This window comes from Lutra lutra, chromosome 3 (assembly GCF_902655055.1).
Source record: "Lutra lutra chromosome 3, mLutLut1.2, whole genome shotgun sequence".
Taxonomy (NCBI): Eukaryota; Metazoa; Chordata; class Mammalia; order Carnivora; family Mustelidae; genus Lutra; species Lutra lutra.
Genome location: NC_062280.1, coordinates 71,382,825 through 71,404,762, shown reverse-complemented (window position 1 = coordinate 71,404,762; position 21,938 = coordinate 71,382,825). Strand labels below are relative to the sequence as shown.

The window sequence follows — 21,938 nt, the reverse complement described above, 5'->3', positions numbered from 1 at the left end:
TCTGCTCCGCAGGGAGCCTGCCTCCACCTCTCTCTCTGCCTGCCTCTCTGCCTACTTGTGATCTCTGTCAAATAAATAAATAAAATCTTAAAAAAAAAAAAAAAAAGAAAAGAGGGGCACCTGGGTGGCTCAGTCGTTAAGCGTCTGCCTTCAGCTCAGGTCATGATCCCTGGGTCCTGGGATCAAGCCCCACATCGGGCTCCCTGCTAAGCAGGAAACCTGCTTCTCCCTCTCCCACTCCCCCGCCTGTGTTCCCCTCTCTCACTGCGTCTCTCTCTGTCAAATAAATAAGCAAAATCTTTAAAAAAAAAAAAAAAAGAAAAGAAAAGGGTTGTCTCCATCATGACATTTCTGAATTCTTGACCTACGAAATCCATGAGGATAATGAAATAGTTGTTTTATGCTGTTAAGTTTTGGAGTCATCTGTTACACAGCAATGCATAATATTGTACTCACCCAACAAGGTCACCTGGCTTTATATCTTGGGTCATTACCATATAACACATCATGGTGCTTGTAAGATCTTGATTGTAAGAACCACCTGGTTCCCATCAGAATGTGCCACATTACTGCTGGGTTTTTTTTCCATATAAGAAAAACATGGGAGAGCTAGCTAATCAGTGAGCAGATATTTATTGACTCAAGGGAAAGGTGACAAACCAAGCTCTTCTGTGATTTTATAGTTTGCTCGGAAGAGTGTATTCCCGTTGTTTTTCATTTAGCAGTAACTCCATGTCACCACCTCTAAAGTGGAAATAACAGCTTTCCTCAATGATGATGAATTAGACAACACATTAAAAAGCACTTAGGTTTGTTTTTTTTTAAGATTACACTGTTGGTACACATAAACGCTTAATATAATAATTACTTTAGGTTAATGGGTAACACTAATAGTTTGTGCAATTAAGGACATTTACAAAACAATCTGAGCAAATACAGGAAGATTGGATTATAAGGCCTGAGGTAACTAGTACTTTAGAAGCAGTTGAACTGTAACAGTAGTCTTCTTTGTACTTCCGTCTGGAATCAGTTCAGTGCTCTTCTAATGAACAGATAGTTCAGTCTGAATTTTGAAAATCAAGGTGTGGCCGTTCACAAGGCAGGTCCCTTTTAATAGGCTGTGTGGAGTAATCTTTATTTTTTCCAATTGCTGCCTTTTCAGTCCAGCCAGTGACATAGAAAGCCAGCTCCCTCTGGTCAAAAGTCAAGTTCCTAGGTTAAGGGTAGCAAATCCACAGCACACGTGACACCAGTTAATTAGGTTGTCTCTGTACACATAAGTTCAGCAAGGTTTTGGGTTCTTCCAAGCTCTGTGGCTGTCACACACAAATTCCCATGGCAGGCACCGGCTTGGGCATTTCACACTGACCCATCCTTCTGGAGAGAGCCCTGGGCATGTTGAACCAGAACAGAAGTCCCCCACGCAGGTATGACCGAAGATAGATTGGGTGCTATTTGTCAAACTTTCTCTCCCTTTTGGATACCCGTCTCTCTGTTAAAAAACAATCCTCAAGAGGTATACTGTTTATGTTTAATCCTAAAAAGCAAATGAAAAAGCTAAAGAGAGTCCATTCTTTTTGAGAAGAGTGATCAGGGTGGTGTTACAATTCAGTGGAAGTAGAAGGGGCAGGAAATAGTTCCGTATACAGGAAATCAGGAAGGAGGAACAATAGGAATTTTATATACAGTTTTAGCCTTAAGATCTATAAATTACTAGACTAGTTAACTTAGAATCCAAATTAGCATTTTTTAATTTTGAAGCTCTTCTTCTTTGTGCATTCACAGGGTGAATATTTCTTTTTTAAGTTTTTATTTATTTATTTGACAGAGAGAGACACACAGTGAGAGAGGGAACACAAGCAGGGGGAGTGGGAGAGGGAGAAGCAGGCTTCCCGTAGAGGCAGGGAGCCCGATGCGGGGCTCAATCCCAGGGCCCTGGCAGCTGCCTAATGACTGAGCCACCCAGGCGCCCCCAGAGTGAACACTTGATATAGCTGGTGAGCTGGACTGCGGATCTGAGATGGAAGGACTTCTCTGATTTTTCTTGTTTGAGGCAGTAATCTCTCATTCATTCAGTAAATACCTACAAGGTGCCAGGCACCGCCCCCCCACCCCGCCCACAGCCCGGAAGAAGATAAGCCATTGAAAGGAGTATGTAGTAGGCAACAGGTACCGTGGAGCGAGGGGGCTTGGCTCTACCTGGGAGGGTCTGGAAGGAAGAGGCTGGCCCCTGACCCAGCGCCAAGATTGGCATCACAGGAGACAGTGCCATTAGTATCAATCTTCACCACAGAGATAGCCTGAGAAGGGGAGTGTAATTTATTTATTTTGCTGCATATTGTTCCATACTTTTTGAAAAGAGATAATGAAGCCAACTGTGGTGGAGACCCTGTCAGACGTGGGTTTGGTTGTTGGGGTATCACAATAATTCTGCCAAACTCTGTGCCAATAATGCCCCAAACTTCCCATCTCCTTGAGAGAGAGAGACACGAAACTCTCACAGGTGCTGGACAACCACAAAAGGGTTTTGTTCCAAAAAAAAAAAAAAAAATCTGCCTCAAATCTTGACTTTGTTCACTTGGCAGAAGGAGAACATGGGGGAGGGACTGCGCAGAAGGAGTGGTGTCTGTAACTGAGCCTTCAAGTCACTGCCACAGCAGCCACTCTGCCCTACTGTTGTGGGAACTGGAGGAGCCGTGTGGAGGTAGACTTCTCTGGCACAGGGCCATGGGGTGAAGTCAGGGTCCCCAGTGGTGGCGAAGGTCGAAATGGCATCTGTTTGGAATTTCTTTTTTTTTTTTTTTTTTAAGATTTGATTTATTTATTTGACAGAGAAAGATCACAAGTAGGCAGAGAGGCAGGCAGAGGGAGAAGGGGAAGCAGGCTCCCCACTGAGCAGGGAGCCCGATGCGGGGCTCAATCCCAGAACCCGGAGACCATGACCTGAGCTGAAGGCAGAGGCTTTAACCCACTGAGCCACCCAGGCGCCCCTGGAATTACTCTTGATCACTGTTGCCTTGTTTGACCTTCAGATGAAGTGGTGGGGGGGGGCGCTGTCATTTATGGCCCCTGGCATGTGTGAAAACTACGTGTTTATAAAGACTGCAATCACACCCATTGGGACAGCCTGGTGACAACCACAGATTCATGTCCCTCCTCTCTGGATTCCCCGGTGGGTGGCGGGGTGGGTTGCACTCCTGCAGAATGGTGGATAAAAGAAACGGTTGTCACTGTATAAATTATTTTCTAGGTTTTTCTCCTTCAAGAGTAAAGAGTTGGCTTTAGGTAAGTAAAATACGCTGCTGTACAATTGCACAAATGAGAAATGTAATCCCCAGGGGTGTCAGTCCATGATTTGCATGGTTTGGTTGGGAGTTCCTGGAGTTAGTTAGTTAGTTAGTTTCTTTCTTTCTTTCTAACAATTTGGATAGCATCAGGCAATTTATCACTGATGACAATGCAGGGCAGTGGTGGTGTTTATTTGCTTGCTTGTTTTCATGTTTTGGTAACCTTAAATCCTTGTCTTTAATCAAAAGAGGTGAGCTTTTTTAAAGCTGAATGTATATATTTAGTTGTACATTAACGGCACACTAGTTGTCACAACTTCTCTCCCCCTTACAGAATGCTTCTTGCTTAGGGAGGCTTCATACCTATAAAGTCCAGTTACTAAGAATTTCAGCTTGCTTTGATGAATATTAGTTATGGTGGTAATTTTTCAATAAAAAGGGAAATACAGTTTGCATTTAAAAAGTCAGCTCATTGGGGGCGCCTGGGTGGCTCAGTGGGTTAAAGCCTCTGCCTTTGGCTCAGGTCATGATCTCAGGGTCCTGGGATCAAGCCCCGCATCAGGCTCTCTGCTCGGCAGGGAGCCTGCTTCCCCCTGTCTTTCTCTCTGCCTGCTGCTCTGCCTACTTGTGATCTCTGTCAAATAAATAAATAAAATCTAAAAAAAAAAAAAAAAAGCTCATTGTAATATACCGTTTACTATTTTGCCTACAATTCTATTAGTGTTATTAATGATCCACACTGCCCCAAGATTAAAATGCAGTTTATATAAGATGTTAAGGACATATTTCGATAAATACCCTTGTGTTATCAAATACAGAGCAATTTGAATGTTTTTGCACAGAAATGTGTCTTGGAAGTTAATCGGTGGATACTGTGTTACTTTTAGTACTGTGAGTAAGTCTATCACTGGGAGATATGCAAGAGTAATTTAGTAAATGGCATCTTATTTTATATTAGGTACTTCCCAGAGTACCAGCTTTATTTCTAGAAGTTGCTCAAAGGCAAAGAAAAGAGTAGATACCGAAATACAGAATGTAGTGTTACCTGTTTCGAATGACTGTGAGTAAAGTAATTAATAGAATCTTGGGAGATGTTTATCTTTTGAAAGTTTGCTTCCTTTACAGAATCATGCAATTCAGCCTGTCTGCAGGCACTTCAGAATCCAAATCATAATCCAGAAAATATGTGATAAACACACGTGGTTGAATTTGATGTTGCTCAGCTGGGTGTTACCAACACTCTAATTGTAACCTGAATAAATCTCAAGACTCCACTTGGTCCATATTCTGCTGGAGTCTCATTCAAAGAAAATATCAGAAAGTCAGAAAGCCTTGAAGAATGATATATCCTTTTAATGAAGTTTTTCTAAAAGGCACGACTTAAAGGTTTTATAGTTCACGCCTCATAAACAGCTTTTCCAACATTCCGTGTAGACATCTGTTCCTTTGCCTGCACTCATGGCTTCTCTGAAACCTCTTTGTCTCTCTCATCCACATAGTTTTTCCCCGGCCATGAAACTTGGCTCATTTTTTTTAAAATATGGAGATAAAATTCATATTCTGTTTTCCTTCTTATTTTTGATCAGACACAAATACATCCAACTCTTTCAAATTTAGAAGCATGAATGCTACATGAGTCCAGGCTCAAAATAATCATAGAGATTTTCCGTTCTGCTTCCTGTGTAGACCATGCCTCTCTAGGATGACGGGATGACCTGTAGCTCTAGTACCCTGAATCCTGAATTTTATTTCTTGCCTAGCAGCACTCTCAGAAATAAAACTCATTGCTTGACTCCAACTGCATTCCTTATGAGAAATTCTACTAGAATGTTCTAATAGTAAAATTTCCACTTACCAACAGTAATAGTAGCCACCATTTATGCACTGCCCTGGCTAAGCTCTTTGCATGTGGCTTCACATTCAACACGCATTAAATTATCCCCATGTTACAGATGAGAAAACTGAGATCCAACAGCATAATTCACTGCAGCTACTAAGTAATGGATCTTCAATTTGAACCCAGGTGGTTTGATTCCAGCATCCCTTCTTTTATGAGTGACATGAGGTTGTTTACCAATTCTGCCCTATTGTGTGTGCTCTTAACTGTAGAGGGGAGGGATGCCTCGGAATAGGAAGATTGTGCAAATAGGCATTAACTGAGTGTTCTCTTGGTCCCATGTTGTGTGTGTGTGTGTGTGTGTGTGTCTGGAAAACACAGATTCTGATCAGAGCCACAGATCTGTTTAATACCCATTCATGATCTCTTCCAACACCCTTGGTACACTTATGAATTGTTTGTACTACCTTGTATTCTTCTAGTTTCTATTCAGCCTGAAAGAAAGGAGCAATGAATATGTGAGAGTATCTTGGTTCTCTCTACTACCTCTGGAGTTCTGTATCTATGAGGCTTCTTAAAATTCATCCTGGGTGAATAGCAAGGCTTCTATGTGTCCCTGGCTCGTCTTTTTATGAACAAGGGAATTTGCCAGATCCTTTCAGTGTTATGATCAAAAACAAAGATGACTGAGGGGTTATTTGAAATTCAACTGCATGATGTTGCAAAGGGCCAGTTTCGTTGTTGGCACCAGGCCCTGTGTGCCAAAGAAGAATCACTATGCTGGGTAGGGCTCTGGGTTTGAAGATGGCTGGCCAGGGGTCTTGATCATTCTGGCTCAGATTACATTACAGTGGCATAAACAAATATACCGAAGTCAGTGCATCAGCGAGAGAACTTTCTTGACCTTTCATCTTCCTTCAGCTGCTCCAGTGGCTCAGAAGCGTGAGGCATAGTATCTCTTTGTATGATTGCGAATGAGGAAAGCCTTTAGCATGACATAATGCTCCCCAAACCCCCCAGAGTCAGTGTAGAAACAATTGCTCTGGGGTCTGGCTGGACTGTTTGGCCTACATTCTGAAGCACTGACTACCAAGGGTGTGCCTCACCGCAGTTCCTCCCTGAACGACACACATGTGGTGTGCATGGGTTTGAGTTTCTCTCGGAGACAGAACAACAAGGACACCGTTTTGGTGGATACTGGAAATGACACTGGACTTGCAGTCATAAGCTTTGGGTTTAAATCCCAGTTCTATCATTTATTTACTTGTTTGAACAAATCCTCGCAACTCTGGGAAATGTGGTCTCCCCTTCTGTGTTATGAAAACAATTAAAAATAATATTTAACTTATAAAATGTTTCTGAACTAAATTAAAAAGTATATGTCTTGTTAAACAAGACATAGAAGGGACGCCTGGGTGGCTCAGTTGGTTAAGCAGCTGCCTTCGGCTCAGGTCATGATCCCAGCGTCCTGGGATCGAGTCCCGCATCGGGCTCCTTGCTCGGCAGGGAGCCTGCTTCTCCCTCTGCCTCTGCCTGCCATTCTGTCTGCCTGTGCTCGCTCTCTCTCCCTCTCTCTCTGACAAATAAATAAAATCTTAAAAAAAAAAAAACAAGACATAGAAGAATAAGAGAGATAAATCAAAAAAGAGTCAATACTAATGAACCTTTATGCACTGAATATTTTAGTACCAAGGTAGATAAAACAAAATCTGTTAAAAGTACAAATAAATTGGGATACCTGGGTGGCTCAGTTGGTTAAGCAGCTGCCTTCGGCTCAGGTCATGATTCCAGCGTCCTGGGATCGAGTCCCGCATCGGGCTCCTTGCTCAGCAGGAGCCTGCTTCTCCCTCTGCCTCTGCCTGCCATTCTGTCTGCCTGTGCTTGCTCTCTCTCCCTCTCTCTCTGACAAATAAATGAAATCTTTAAAAAAAAAAAAGTACAAATAAATTAATACAAATAAAAATATAAATAGATAAAAATTTCAAAGCATCAAGTTTTTCATAATCATAGTGGGAGACTTTAACAAAATAGCTTTCAGAATTTAATCACATAGGCAAAAATACATAGGGACAGAGGAACTTTTTTTTTTTTTTTTAGAGAGCACAAGCGAGTCTGTGCAAGTGGGGTGGAGAAGGAACAGAGGGAGATGGGGACAGAATCTTAAGCAGGAGCCATGCCCAGCACAGAGCCTGACATGAGGCCGGATCTCACAACCTTGAGATTGTGACCCAAGCTGAAATCAAGAGCCAGATACTTAACTCACTGAGCCACCCAGTCACCCCAGGAACAGAAGATTTTTTTTTTTGAACAGAAGATTTTAATAACATCATTATCATTATTTTTTTTACATCATTATCATTATTGACCTAACCCAACAAATAGGAAATACACACAATTGTTTTTTTTAATTTCCACATCCAGTGGGATTTTTTCCTACTCTTTTTTTTAAAAATACACACAAATTTTTTAGAGAACATAAACCATTGACAAGAATTGATGAAATACCACACCACAAAGTAACTTTTTAATTAACCAAGAAGTAGATGTACTAGCCACATGTAAAAATAACATAGCATTAAAAATTAACACAAGGTGGTTCCTGCCCCACCTCTATCCAAGCACGTGGAAACTGAAATATAATCCTTTTAACTAATTCTTAGGTCAAAAAGGATATTACTACTGAAACTGCAGACTATTCTAAAATTAACAGTAAGAATATAATGCATCAGGGGTACCTGGGTGGCTCAGTTGGTCAAGGGTCCAATTCTTGATCGCAGCTCAGGTCTTAACCTCAGGATCATGAGTTCAAGCCCTGTGTTGGGCTCTCTGCTGGGCATGGAGCCTACTTAAAAAAAAAAAAGAAAGAAAGAGAAAAAGAATGTGATTCATTTAAATGTGTGAGATAAGATTATAGATATACTTAGATGAAAAGTTAAGGGTTTTATTTAAAAGGACTGGAAATCAAGCTTGTAATTTAAGAAGCTAATGAATGAAAAATAAAGCAAAGCACAGTAGCAGAAGGCAAAGGGTGAAGGGACATTATTTACCTTTATTAGAAAAAGTCTGAATTTTCTTGGCGCATAGGTGGCTCGGTTGGTTAAACATCCAATTCTTGGTTTCAGCTCAGGTCTCGATCTCATGCATCGTGAGATTGAGCCCCATGTTGGGCTGCCCGCTCAGCAGAGAGTCTGCTTGAAGATTCTGTCCTTCTTCCTATGCTCCTCCCCCTACTCGTGCTCTCTCCCATTCTCTCTTTCTCAAATAAATCTTTTTGTTAAAAGTCTGAATTTTCTAATAAATTAGACATAAATTAGGTAGGCAGTAGGCAAAAGTACAGGGTTAACAGGAAAGCTGCTGGGGTGAGCCTGGGAAGCTGAGTTAATGGGATAGAAGACAACTGTCCCTGCCCTCACTGCCACTTGGGTTTGGTCAAGGTGAAAAGCATGTGCAAAAAATAATTAGGGAACGGAATTGTGTTCAGCCAAGTGCCCGTTTATGAGGTATAGATGGTGCATCTGTCGGCATCAAGAGTAGCCATATTCCCTGAGTCTCTGGCATCAGGCAGAGCTGCATTTGCATGTTGGCCTCAAACTTATCAAGGGTCTCTGGACAGATTATTTAGCCTCTTCTACTTGGCTGGCTTGTCTGTAGAGTGGGGATCTGTAAAGTGGCAGGTGGGAAGGGCTTCATCAATGACTCCCTAAAGAAGTCAGTGTAGCATCTCTTCCAGTCTCGTCTGGAGGCTACTGGGATCGTTGGGGCACTATCAGTATCTTAGTACATCTTACATAGGAGTGGGACAGAAAATAGTTAGAATAGCCAAGTTGTGCCTACCTGGATGAAAAGATTGGGCATTTCGTCTGTGACTTTGTGAAACATGCCCACAGTGAATGCTAGAACAAGTCTCCATCCATTAAAAGAAATAATCTGCAAAGCATGATATGCCCCAAGCAGGCATGGTTCATGGGCTGGAGAGAAGATCCTTACCACAGAGAAAGGAATGCTCAGTTTTGCCCTGCTCACAGTCGGTCGGCTTCCCGGAGTAGGAAAGGCAGAATCACAGAGTCCTCCTGACCTGTCTCTGATCAGTAAGCACAGTTACCCCTCATCAACACAAGTGAAGCCTTGTTCTCATCACCCTTCAGCATCAGCATTGGGCTCCTCAGGAATGATGATGGGTTCGGAAGACCTTGAAACCATAACACGGTAAACATCAAAGGAGTCAGGGTAAACCCAGAACAAAATAGAAAGAATTGAACACCCTTCCCCCATCGTTTGTCTATATTTAGGGCTTGATGAGAGTTTGTGGTTTGAGGTAAAGTAAGAATGTATCCAGGAATAGGTAAAAAAAAAACTTGGTTTTTCTTTTTAAATGTCTGTAGATGTTATATATCAAACCACTTTAATCAAAATATTTGTTCAATGGGGGAAAATCAGTGAAAATAGTTAAATGATGTCTGTGGTCCAAACAAGAATTAATTGATGTCTCTACTTCCTCCATTCCCAGGACAACATCAACTGTAAGGTGTACCATCAAATTAATGACAGGGAAGGAGAGGAAAAAAAGACATGATACTAAATGTACACCCTGATTCCCAGAATGTTAAAATATGAAGGAGAAAACCGCAACCAACACAAACATGCATTTTGGGATTAAGGAAATGTAAACTTTCACTCAGTTGGCATTTTGGTGTTTTCTTGCTGGTAGAGGCTAAGACTAATGTTATGAAAGTGATTTAAAAAAAAAAAAAGATTTTGGGGCGCCTGGGTGGCTCAGTGGGTTAGGCCTCTGCCTTCGGCTCAGGTCATGATCCCAGGGTCCTGGGATCGAGCCCCACATCGGGCTCTCTGCTCAGCAGGGAGCCTGCTTCCCTTCCTCTCTCTCTGCCTTGCCTCTCTGCCTACTTGTGATCTCTGTCTGTCAAGTGAATGAATAAAATCTTTAAAAAAAAAAAAAAAGATTTTTAGGGGCGCCTGGGTGGCTCTGTGGGTTAAAGCCTCTCTGCCTTCGGCTCAGGTCATGATCCCAGGGTCCTGGGATAGAACCCTGCATCGGGTTCTCTGCTCAGCAAGGAGCCTGCTTTCCCTCCTCTCTCTGCCTGCCTCTCTGCCTGCTTGTGATCTCTATCTGTCAAATAAAGAAATAAAAATCTTAAAAAAATTTTTTTTTTTTTTACAAATACATGGGGTGGAACTAATGAAAACTGAAGGGAAAAAGTGTTTTTCAGGGCCATAGATTTATCTTCTTTCATTCACTTGTCAAGACAGAAAAAAAAATCATGGCCAATTGGAAAGGTACATGACATGATGAGCCCTGAGCATCTTGTAATGCCAGGAAGTAAAGAAGGGCTCAAAAACAGAATTCAAAAAAATATTAATAGGAGGAGGAGCACAGGAACCAAGGAAAAGAGCTCAGGAGTCGAAGGTGGGAACACTTCCAACAACAACATAAATTGAGTAGTGTTGAATTATAACCCAAAGTATGCACTAAATAGCTCTGAGGCCATAATGATCAGTAAATGACTGAGTAAGTTAATAAATGGGGACAAGGGACAAATCTTTTATGCAGAAGAACTCCAAATGATTTCTATAGATAACTGCACCCTCGAGATTTTCCTTCCAGAGTACACAGTGAGGAAGGAGGAGAAACCTAACGAATAACCCGTAACTCCAGTCTTATTGTGAGAAAAACATCAGAGAAATCCCAGTTGTGGGACATTGTACAAAAACCAGTACTCCTCAAAACTGTCAGGGTCATCAAAAATAAAAGTCTAAGAAACTGTTTCAACCAAGAGGAGCCTAAGGAGACATGATGAGTAAATGTAGCGTGATGCCTGGATGGGATCCTGGAACGGAAAAAGGACATTAGAGGAAAATACTAAGGACATCTAAATAAACTGTGGACTTCAGTTAATAACACTGTATCAACATTGGTTTGTTAATTGTTACTTACATATCACACTAAATATAAGATTTTAATAGTTGGGAAGACTGGGTGCTGGTGGGTGGGAACTCTGCTCTCTTCTGGATTTTTCTGTAAATCCACACCTGTTTTAAAAAAACAAAGTCTGGGACGCCTGGGTGGCTCAGTTGGTTAAGCAGCTGCCTTCGGCTCAGGTCATGATCCCAGCGTCCTGGGATCGAGTCCCACATTGGGCTCCTTGCTTGGCAGGAAGCCTGCTTCTCCCTCTGCCTCTGCCTGCCACTCTGTCTGCCTGTGCTCACTCTCGCTTCTCTCTCTATGACAAATAAATAAATAAAATCTTTAAAAAAATAAAAAAAAAATAAAAATAAATAAAAAAAAAAAAAACAAAGTCTGTTAACATTTTTTAAGTGCCAAAACAAATGGGAAAAAAATTTCACAGGCCAGGTAAGGGATTTTAAAGGAAAATTATAAAGCATTTTGTTAAGACCGTTAAAAATTCCACATGGAACGTGGCTTAAGTAGGACATACGTCACCACGTAGTTGAAACCTAGAACTGGCAGTTTAACCCAAATTGTGACCCTTCTTAAATGCATTCAGATGGAGTCATTATTATTTCTTGTCTTTGTAGTATTTTGTTTTTCAGAGATAACAAAATTTTACCAGTATTCCTATTTTAAAGCGAATGTCATGCTTCTAGCCATCTTGACTCAACTGGCTAGTCTAACTGCACCGTTCCATCAGAAAGCCAGCCATGCGCTCTCAGGCTGGTGAAACAGCTCTGCATGCTTTCAGAAATGCAGTCATGGGGCACCTGGGTGCTCAGTGGGTTGGGCCGCTGCCTTCGGCTCTGGTCATGATCTCAGGGTCCTGGGATCGGGCCCCGCATCGGGCTCTCTGCTCGGCGGGGAGCCTGCTTCCTCCTCTCTCTCTGCCTGCCCCTCTGCCTGCTTGTGATCTCTCTGTCAAATAAATAAATAAAATCTTTAAAAAAAAAAAAAAGAAAGAAAAAGAAATGCAGTCATGTGCTGAGACTTCAGAGCTCCACTGTTGTCCAGAGTCCTGACCTCAGGACTCCTTTCCTTACTCGGTGTTCTCACACGGAAAACTTCGTGGGGGAATGATAGGGTAGTATTTTCAAGGCTTGGAACAGTGGGGCTGTCTACAATTACCTTTCCAAAAAACAAAAACAACAAAAAAATCCCTTTAAAAGCACTTTTAAGAAAAGAATTAGGCTAGGGTAGCCAAATAGAAACAACTTTGGGGTTTCTGCCCTGAGTCAGGTTGTACAAATTGTGGAATATTCCCGTCCATCCAGGACATGGTTTTACTCCCACACACCACTTCCTACAGCCACAAATTCCATATGTGTGGGCCTCCAGAGAGCTAGCGGAATGGCGAAAGGAGAGAGGAAGACACTGACCACAGGAACAAGAAAGCTAGGAACAGCACCCTGCCTCAGCTCTTCTCGTCTGCCTGCTGCGGCGGGCACAGAGGGACACAAGGGCACTCCCCTGGTGCTCCTGTCAGGCCAGCATCAAGGCCCCCCACTGCCAGGGCTTGCTCGCATGCCTCCACGAGCCCAGCAGCATCCCGCAGGGAAACCAAAACCTGGCATATTTTGGAGACCATCATGGCAGGGAGGCAAGGGGATGGTAAGAATGTCTACCAGCTACTTAGCCCGGGAGGCGGAGCGTACAGCGTCTTTGTTTGCTGAACTGGGAACGAGGGCACACCGTCTGACAGCAGGACTGAATAGACTGGAGGTGAACTTGAGCCTGTCCAGGGAAATCCACAGTGAGCGGCTCTGGTCACTGCAGGATCCAGAAATGTGAGCTAAGCCCTGGGTGTGCTTCTCTGTGATGGTGCCCTCCAGAGGAGCCTGGGGACCTCCTGGGCGCAGCGCCATGGCCCAAGCCCATCTCTCCTGGGCAGTTCTGAGAGCGGCAGTGCTGGGGCCTGTCCAGGTGACAGCAGAACACCCAGGGCTGTGCTGGGAGCAACCTGCCCCTTTTCTGCTGCTGCCCCAGCCCCACGATGGGGGACCCTGGGGCTTCAGAGGCCCTATCTCTCCCTTAGCCCCAACCCTGCGGGCTTCCTGGTGCTAGGAATCCGGACATTCTTCCTGCCTTTCTCCCAGGTCATCACCTCTTTACCTGTGTCCCAGGGATGCCTAAAACAAGCCAGGGGACCCCTTCTGGGTGACAAAGATTCCTTTAGAAGCAGGGTTCCCCTTGTGTGAAGCAAGCAACGAGCCAATCCTATCACATGCTCTGACGGCTTAGAGAGGTGGTCAGAGACAGAGCAGTGAGGAAGTGTAATGTCACATGCGACGTTTACAGGAAACCTGCTAGAAGATTGCAGGGGAACTTGAGAACTTGTCGTTTCGGCGGATGAAAACACAGGTTAGTGCTTTCTTTTCCCTCTGAAAAATCCTCAGAGCTGCTCTAAAATACCTAACTGGTTCTCTTTCCTGAAGCTGTCTTTCTTTCTAATGTGAAGAAACTGGCTCTGGCTTTGGATGTGAGAGCTGGGGCGTCGCTGGGAACCGTATGGTTAGAGGAACAAACACTGGGCCATTATTGTGAAAATGAAATTCTCAGAATCTCTTGCTTCCCTCTCTGCCTTTTGAAAAACAAACCTTCAGATATTCATGAACTTACTTATTCCATGGAATTCAGCTAAGCCTCCTCTCCTGTTTACCTATTAACCCAAATCTGAAACAGGGCAAATCAGCTTCTGGTCGCCGGCGTTCGCGGGGCATTCAAAGGGCAGTAGAAAACACTGAAATATTGTGTGTGAAAACACGCTGCAAGTCTGGACGCAAACGTTTGTTGTTTTTACATACTTTTCATCTGGTAAAACGAATCTTTTGGCTTGTATTTCCTCTTAAAGTAATTTCTCATGTTTTTATAAATTCTTAGTTCCCTTTTGTATTTTTTCTCCCTTCTTCCTTCCCTTTTTCCCCCTTCCCTTCTTCTACTAACATAAAGCAGGAGTAGAGAAAAGGGGTAGGGGCGAAGCTTGAATGTGAGATGAGGAAGTCCCCCGCCCGCACCTTGGTGTAGGCCAACCATGGTGGGGGCCCCCGCGCTCCAGCAGTACAGGGCCTGAAGACGCCATGCGGTGCGGCCCTCACTCGAGCCTTGGCTCTTCGGTCTGTGTTCCCTGTGTGAAGGAAAATTGGAAGAGTCTAGAGCAGAACCAGAGGAATGGTTCAAGTGTTGGAAATTAGAGCCCAGAAACAGCTAATTAAATGCTCCAAGGTTACTCATCCTCTGGCCAGCGAGGGACAGTCTGATAAAGAACTTCAAGTCAATAAAAGGCTTTTCACACAATGGCCTGCTACTTTCAGACGTGTATGGAAAAAGGAGAAGGTCTCAGATCTGAGTTTGGTGGGGTGGGGGTGGGATGGGGGTGCACTACCTTCTTGGACCATTATCGAGCACTGGGACAGGTAGCCAGAGAGGTGGTTGCATGTCTTTCTGTATGTTTTTGAAAACACACTCGATTTCTTCTGTGGCCGTGTTCCGGTGTTGATCGAGGTGGTGGGAGGAAGTGGAGAGGTGGAGACTGGGGGCTTCTCCTTCCTTCTCGTTGTGCTCACCCAGTGTTCATCCAGGTGTCTGCACTGAGCAAATGACAAAGGGGTCAGGGGCCAGTGGGCTCACGTGTTGTTTATATCCCAGCAATGCAAAATAACCAGGGCAGTGATGAAAGAGAAGAATCATTGTTGATTAGATCTTCAGATGGTCACATTTTTTCCATTTTTTACAACCACGTTGTGCAAGAAGATGGAGGGGAAGCTGACAGAGTAAGGATGGCTTCCAAGTTGGAAATCTCAGCCCAAGTGGTTTCAGAAGCCCTGCACTGGGCCTGAGAGAGGCAGTGGCGTTTCCATCAGGGGTAGCGGTGGAGGAGAAGTTGGCCTCTCTTGGTGTTTGGAGCCCTTGGCACATATCACTGCATGGAGTAACACACACACACACACACACAGAGCAGGGCACATGGCACCAGGCGCGCCCCTGACACCAGGAAGAGGCTCCCAACTTCATGGTGGCTGGCCATCCCTAGAAGGAGCTCTTCTTTTGGTTTTGTTTTGCCTTTTTAGTTGGTCATAGAGCTTTGTTGTTCAGGGAGTTTTGTAATCTGCTGCACATCGTAGAGAAGGGCTTTTTATTCTGTTAGAATACTTTCCAGATGGACCCAATGCCTCTTTATTAATGCAGCTTTCCAAAAGCTGTTTCCATTTATTCTGGGGGCATCTGTTCTCTCTCTAGCCATTTCTCACCCTCTTCTCCAGCTTTCTGCCTTCACTGTGGTCCTTTGTGTTTGAGATACAAGAGAAGGTTTATAAAGTGTCCTTATTTTGTGGTGCCTCTGGCCCCTAAACCTGGAAGTATATTCTGGAAAACAAAGGACATGGGATGGCACAGGGTGGTCGATCACGATGGATGGTGGAGGGCACCTCAGATATTAATGTAGCTTGTGCTTTTTAGACAGGAATCACTGCCAAGTTGCAGTGAGCTCAGTTTGAAGGTCAAGAGCAGAAGGAGAGAACATTGTGAATTTTAGGGGGAAGGGGCACTGTGTGGGCATGTTACTGAACTCTCTAAGTAAGAGGAAGGAGGCTGACTTTGCAAAGTCCTCTTCCTGGACCCTGACATAAAGGCGAGCCTCTTGTCCCCAGAATCCCAGAATCCCAGCCAACACTTCAGAGTGACATCCACAGATCATGGGGTTGTCTGGGCTTCAGAAGGACACAGTGGGGAGATATACAAAACATGCATGCTAGTAGGAAAAAAAAATAAAACATGAAACTTTTATGAGTGCAGCTTTTGCAGTTGGATTCATCATTGGTCATCTTCTTGGGTTGTCATCACCAAGTCTGGGGGCCCAGCTCTCTAGGCTTCTCAGACAGATGTTTCTGGACCCGTGGAATGTCTTAACAGTTGTCATCACCATCCTAATGGGAAATACTGGGAAACACAGGTTGTCATTTTTTTAATTGCATTAAAATAGACATAACATAAAATTTGCCATCTTAACCTCTGAGTGTGTAGGTAGTTCAGTAGATGGGAGCTCTGTACCCATTAGACAACTCCTCCCACCCCCGCCCCTGGAAACCACCATTCTACTCTCTGTTCCTGAGTTCGACTACTCTAAGTTCCTCAGATAAGTGGAGTCATACAATATCTGTCTTCTTGTGACTGCTTTATTTCACTTAGCATCATCCCCTCGAGGTTCCCCCATGTTGTAGCAGGTGCCGGAATTTCCTTCCTTTTGGAGACTAATATTCTGTTACATGGCTAGACCACATTTTCTTTATCCATTCATCTGTAGATGGCCTTTGGGTTGCTTCCATCTCTGGCTGTTGTGAATCATGCTGCTGTGAATTAGATCTGCAGATATCCCTTTGAGACCCTGCTTTCAGTTTTTTTGAATGCATCCCCCAAAGGATATGGGGGGACCAGATGGTAATTCTGTTTTAAATTTTCTGATGAACTGCCATCCCATTTTCCCTAGCAGCTACACTGTTTTATAGTCCCACCAACAGTGTGCAAAGGTTCTATTTTCTCTCCACCCTCGCCAGTACTTGTTCTTTTCTGATTTGTTTGTTTTTTCATAGTAGCCATCCTAGTGGGTCTAAGATGTTATCTCATAGTTTTGATTTGTATTTCCCTAACAGTGAGTGATGGTGAGCATCTTTTTAGATGCTTGTTGACCATTTGTGTATCTTCTTTGGGGAAATGTTTGTTCAGGCCCCTTGTCCATTTTCTTAATGAGGTTATTTGGTTCTTGTTGTTGAGTTGTAGGAGTTCTTTATATATTATAGCTATCGGAGAACCATAGATTTTTAAAGTATTGTATGTGCGGGTTTTATGGTCCACATCATCTGCTATGAGCCAGTTGCCTCCTGTCATGTACCCCCTTGGAAAAGACCATGAGTTTCAGTAATATGATTTTTTTTTTCAACAATAGGGTTTTTATCTTGACTCTGAAATACTTCATGAAATCTCAGTCATTTTCACTTGACAAGAAGTTCAGTTTTTAAGAGCTGACAAGGGAGAAGGCAAGGAAGAGAAAGGGAAGAGAAGAAATAGCATGAGGTAGTGCTGTTTATTCCTTCCAAGATTTGTACTTTTTAGCTACACAATCTTCAGGAAAAAGGCTTCTCCTCAATTCTGATGACTAAAACCAGACTTCATATGGGAATAAACACACTGTCTGAGGATCATCCAGTAACCATGTCTTCCCCTACCACCCTCCTTCCAAACCCACGGACTGGACGATACCTCAGATTAGAAGTTCATTACCATTTTCCTTCATGAATGCATCAAACAAAATGTTTTCTTTTTCTTCCGAGTACTGAGGACCCAGAGAAGATGTAGGCCATTGTGCTGGAAAAGGAGCAAGAGCAGTAAGACTATTCTGCTGTTTGTTTAGATTAGAGATTTTCTGGAAGGAAATGCTGGGGAAGATGTGAGGGAGAGCCTGATATAGTGCTCTGTAGTTCTTCTTTGCTTGGAATTGCTGTCTTATAATTAAAACCTCATTAATGCTCATGTGTACTCGGACACTTCCCAGGAAGCGATTGCCCTGTGTGTTTGATGGAACTTTCACTCTGCCTTTTTTTTTTTTTAAGGTTTTTATTTATTTATTTATTTATTTATTTATTTATTTGAGAGAGAGCATGCATATGCGTGTAGCGGGGAAGAGCATGAGGGGAGGAAGGGAGGGGGAGACAATTTCAAGCGTTCCACCTAAGTGCAGAGTGGCGGGGGAGCAGGGGGGCTCGATCTCATGACCCCAAGGTCATGACCTGAGCCGAAACCAAGAGTCAATCACTCAACGGACTAAGCTACCCAGGCACCCCTCATTCTGCCCTTTCAATTTCCTTCCATTTTCTACATCAGTTAGAAGGTTGGTGCCGTTTCCCCCCAAAAAGCCTCTTAGGGTCTACTTCTCCACCCAAAAGGCATTTAGACAAGAAAATTATAAGAGTGATTGCGTTTATTTTTTCATTTACAAAAGGACAGAGAAGGCTTTTCCTCAAAAATAGTAAACTGGGAAAAGATGAGTCCTTGAATGGAACCTTATATGGGGCACACTTGAAGAGGCTTCCTGACTTCCATGGCTATGTCAGTTCCACTCGGAGGAATTCCTCCATCACTAATGCTGTAATTTCTCAATAGTAATTAGAAGTTACTGCTTTGACAGTAACTAGCTACATGCTTACCAGAGTCTGGTCTGTTTTGATACTTTCTGGTAGGAATTAGGCTTCCTTTCTACTCTTGTTTGTGTCTGGATTTTAATAATATGTCATATTTTAAGCTCTCCCATTGTACTTTGTAATCCTAGTGTGGCTTAAAAACAAAGAGGTTTTTTTTTTTTTTTTTGGTAGTAGGATTCATGTTTGTACACACATGTGCATGAACACATACAAATATATATATATTTTAATAGGGTCAAATTCTTTAGGGCATATATTTTCTCAACTTCAAGTCATTCATTAGATGATATCCCAGAACCTACAATTCTCTGGACTATGCAGCTAACTCTAGGCTAGGAGGTTCTGCGTCTATTATACCTATAGTTTCATTTGGATGGTTTGCTAATGAAATGCTACTCTTTCAGTAAATCACTGATTTATTTCCTGGGAATTTCTGTGATTCCCAGGCCAGCTGTAAAAAGATTTGGTCTTCCTCAAAGACTTTTAAGACCTGTAGCAGGTCCTGCTGAGTCCTAAACACTGGGCGTGGGAGCAGCATAGGGCCACTCGGTCCCTTACCGGCTTGCTGTACAGAGAGCCGCGCGGGGCACTGTTCAAGGAGGGGAATCGTGTTCAAGTCCGCCTTCTCACTGCAATGTGGCTCCTTAGGAAAGTCCAGTTCCAGAAGTCGTTTCACTTAATGAACATTCTTGATGAACTGCCACCAGGGCTTCGCCTAAAACCTCTTCCAAAACCAACGTGTGTTCACTCTTTCTCTCCTTCTCTCTGCATTTCCTCTCCCTTCTGCTATTCCCTCTTCTGCCAGTCCTCTCCCATCGCCCTGTGAGAGGTCAGGGCCGCCGCTCACCTGCATGGGCGTTAGGCTGCCGCCTTTAGCCCTGTCTTTCAGCTTTTTGGTCCCCTCCCCCGAGCAGTCAAAACAGGGACAAATCAATGAACACAGCTCCCGGAATAAAAATGTGAGAGAAGTTTTTATATGGGAATAATAACTTGGGGGGAGGGTGGAGAATGTTGTTCCAAGATAAATCCTGACATATCAGGAAGAGTCGATAGTTTACTTTTTAGAAACTTCTTTTAAGGATTCCTAAGGAGGTAGCAGTAGGGGAAAAAGAACTGAAAAGGCCAGAGAATAATTTGCTCTGAAAGATAAAAATGCTGAGTTATTCAAAAACTTTTTTTTTTTTTTCCTCCTAATTTGGTGCCAGGAATATCTGGCCTTGGGGAGAGTTTAGGAAAAGAGGCTTTCAGATTCTTTTGTCATTTAAAACTTTAAGAGGTAGGTAAGTGTTTTTCTATATAGAAGGGACCTTCCACAGTCCAGTATTCTCCTTTTTAGATGTGGAAACTGAGGCTCAGAAAGGTTAAGAGGTGATTTGTCTTTGTCAAAATAGCTAATTAGCCAGTGTAGTGAGCATAGACCAAGGCTCCTGACCCAGCACAGGTCATCAGTTGCAATGAGGAGAGGCCCAAGGACTGGGAATCTGGATGTAGGAGTCCCTCTGAGGGAGCACCTGCAGGGGCCAGACTCATGCTAAGAGAGAGACGATCAAGGAACAAAGGGGTTTATGAAGTCCCCAAACTCCAGCTAAGGGACCTTTGTGTAATTCCTGGAAAATAGCACCGGAATACAGATAGTATACAGATAAGTGTCATGTAGGTATTATAGCACAGGTAGTATTGGTAAGTAAACCCCTAATCCATCCTACCTGAAGAATGCTTCTGCACAGTGAACTGTGACAACCCCTATAGAGCAAAAATCCAGAAAGGGCACCTTCCCAACAGTTGCCGGGGATTGGCCGGGAAGAGGGACCCTGAACCGTGTGGACATGAATAGGGATTGAGGGGGGCTGTCTGTTGTGAAGTGTGGGTGAAAACCAGGGCTTATCGTGGCCCAAATTAAGGAGCCCTCAAGCGGCTTACCCATCCTTAGCCCTGATTCCAAGACCCGCACACCACCTTCTGCACACTAAGTCAGCTTCCTGAGTACCATTACCTCAGAAGAGTATATTCCGGGGAGGAAACATGGCCACTGGAAAGAAATGATATTATTTAGGAATTCTAGTGTGCCCAGCAGTCTCTTGTGAATTTGTAATGTGGGTCTGTCATTTTGAGTCTGATCCATCTGGCTCCCAGCTAGAAGGGAAGTTTTAGGACTTATTTGACCAAGTCTCTGTGCTCAGAGTGTGGTGATCTCCCTCTCCCCTGTAATGCCACTCTTCAGGGTCATTCTTGGGCAAAGAGCAGCCTCTCCTCTGTGACGCTCCTACTTCTTTGTCGCTCCTCCTAAAGGAGTGCTCCATAAACATGAAAAGAAGAAAATGGTATATAATATGTGGGTTCTCTTGGACATAATGAGGCCCTTTTTGGATACTGGTGGTTTTATGGTGTTTGCGGGAGGTTTTTTTGGCCCTTTTTGTGGGGAGGGCATTTTCCCTGAATTCAGAAATATTATTGAGCACCTTCCCTGTGGATCTTTCATTCCAGTTGGGGATGTGGGCAACAGCAATACACTTAATAAGACAGTATGTAATATGGTAGCCTATGAGGTTAGAAAGAACTGAGTTCTGTGGGAAAAGAAGTACAGCGGGGTGGGGGGAGCAGGAACACAGTGGTGCGTGTGGATCTCGGTGGCGGTCAGGGTGGCTGTCATGGCGAAGGTGGTCCTCCAGTGAAGACTTGGCCGAGGTGAGAGAATTGGCCTTGCACATAGATACCCTGAGGCAGGAACATGCCTGGTATATTCAAGGAATGACAGGGGCCAGTGTGATGAGGACAGAGCGAGGAGGAGATTAGGGGAGGGTGAGACTCCAGAAGGCCGTGTAGCCTTTATAGGGCGGAGCTTTGGGAGGACTTCAGCAGAGGAGAGGCGATGAGCTGGCTTTACGCCCTGGCTACTGTATTGAGGATAAACTGTAGGAGAGCAAGAGTAGAAGGTGAGACCAGATGGAAGGCCGTTGCCGTCCCCCTGTGAGAGATGGCGGCCCCTCGCACCGAGGTGGCAGCACAGGCTGTGATGACAGTAATTAGAGTCTGGTTATTTAGGAGGTCGAACCACAAGAGAACTATTGGATTGAACAATAATAAGCATTAGAGAGGAGCCAAGGAAGACTCCAAAGAAGCAAAGGAAGAATGGAAATGGCAGAGTTTCATTTGGGATTTGTTGGGTCTGAGCTGTCTGGTAGGCAGACGTCACATGGAGCTGTTTAGTGAGCAGCTGGATATACATGTCTAAACGTAGGAGTTAGCCTCCTCGAAGAATTCGCCTTTCTTAATGGTCTTAATGGTTTCATAGTACTCCTGAATGCATCTGTAGCTTCTAAAACTCCTACTGAAAATGCAGAATGGGACTCTGCCCAAGGGCTTATTTCTCGATTGATTTCTGGGACTGAAATCAGAGAATGTTCACGTGCGTAAACAAGAGTGGAAGGGTCAGGATTTTTGTTTTAGGCCTTGCCTTTCACTGTTCAAGCCCCAGTGATCTCATAATTATTCTAAAGGAAAAAAAGTTAGCAAAGTGGGCAAAAGCGAAGTTAATTTTTTCAAATGCTCAATATCTAAACAAACCAAGTTTTTCTTTGCATACATGTCAAGGCAGTTGGAGAAAGTATTGTGGTTGTTTTCGTCTTTTAATGTTTATGTGAATATTATCTTGAAAA

The 21,938-nt window shown here is 43.7% G+C and overlaps 1 protein-coding gene across 3 annotated transcripts in view; it reads left to right on the top strand.

Moving 5' to 3' along the window:
* Positions 1–21,938, top strand: part of WIPF1 (WAS/WASL interacting protein family member 1) — a 121,498-nt gene that overhangs the window by 28,946 nt on the left and 70,614 nt on the right. The window contains exon 2 of one of the 3 annotated variants that reach the window (XM_047722222.1): positions 3,251–3,285. The exons of 1 other annotated variant lie outside the window; for it this stretch is intronic. The gene's annotated coding sequence lies outside the window, so the exon portion shown is untranslated. Of the gene's footprint in view, positions 1–3,250; positions 3,286–13,397; positions 13,454–21,938 lie in introns of those variants that run through there. One more of the 3 variants, XM_047722223.1, reaches the window with a different exon arrangement.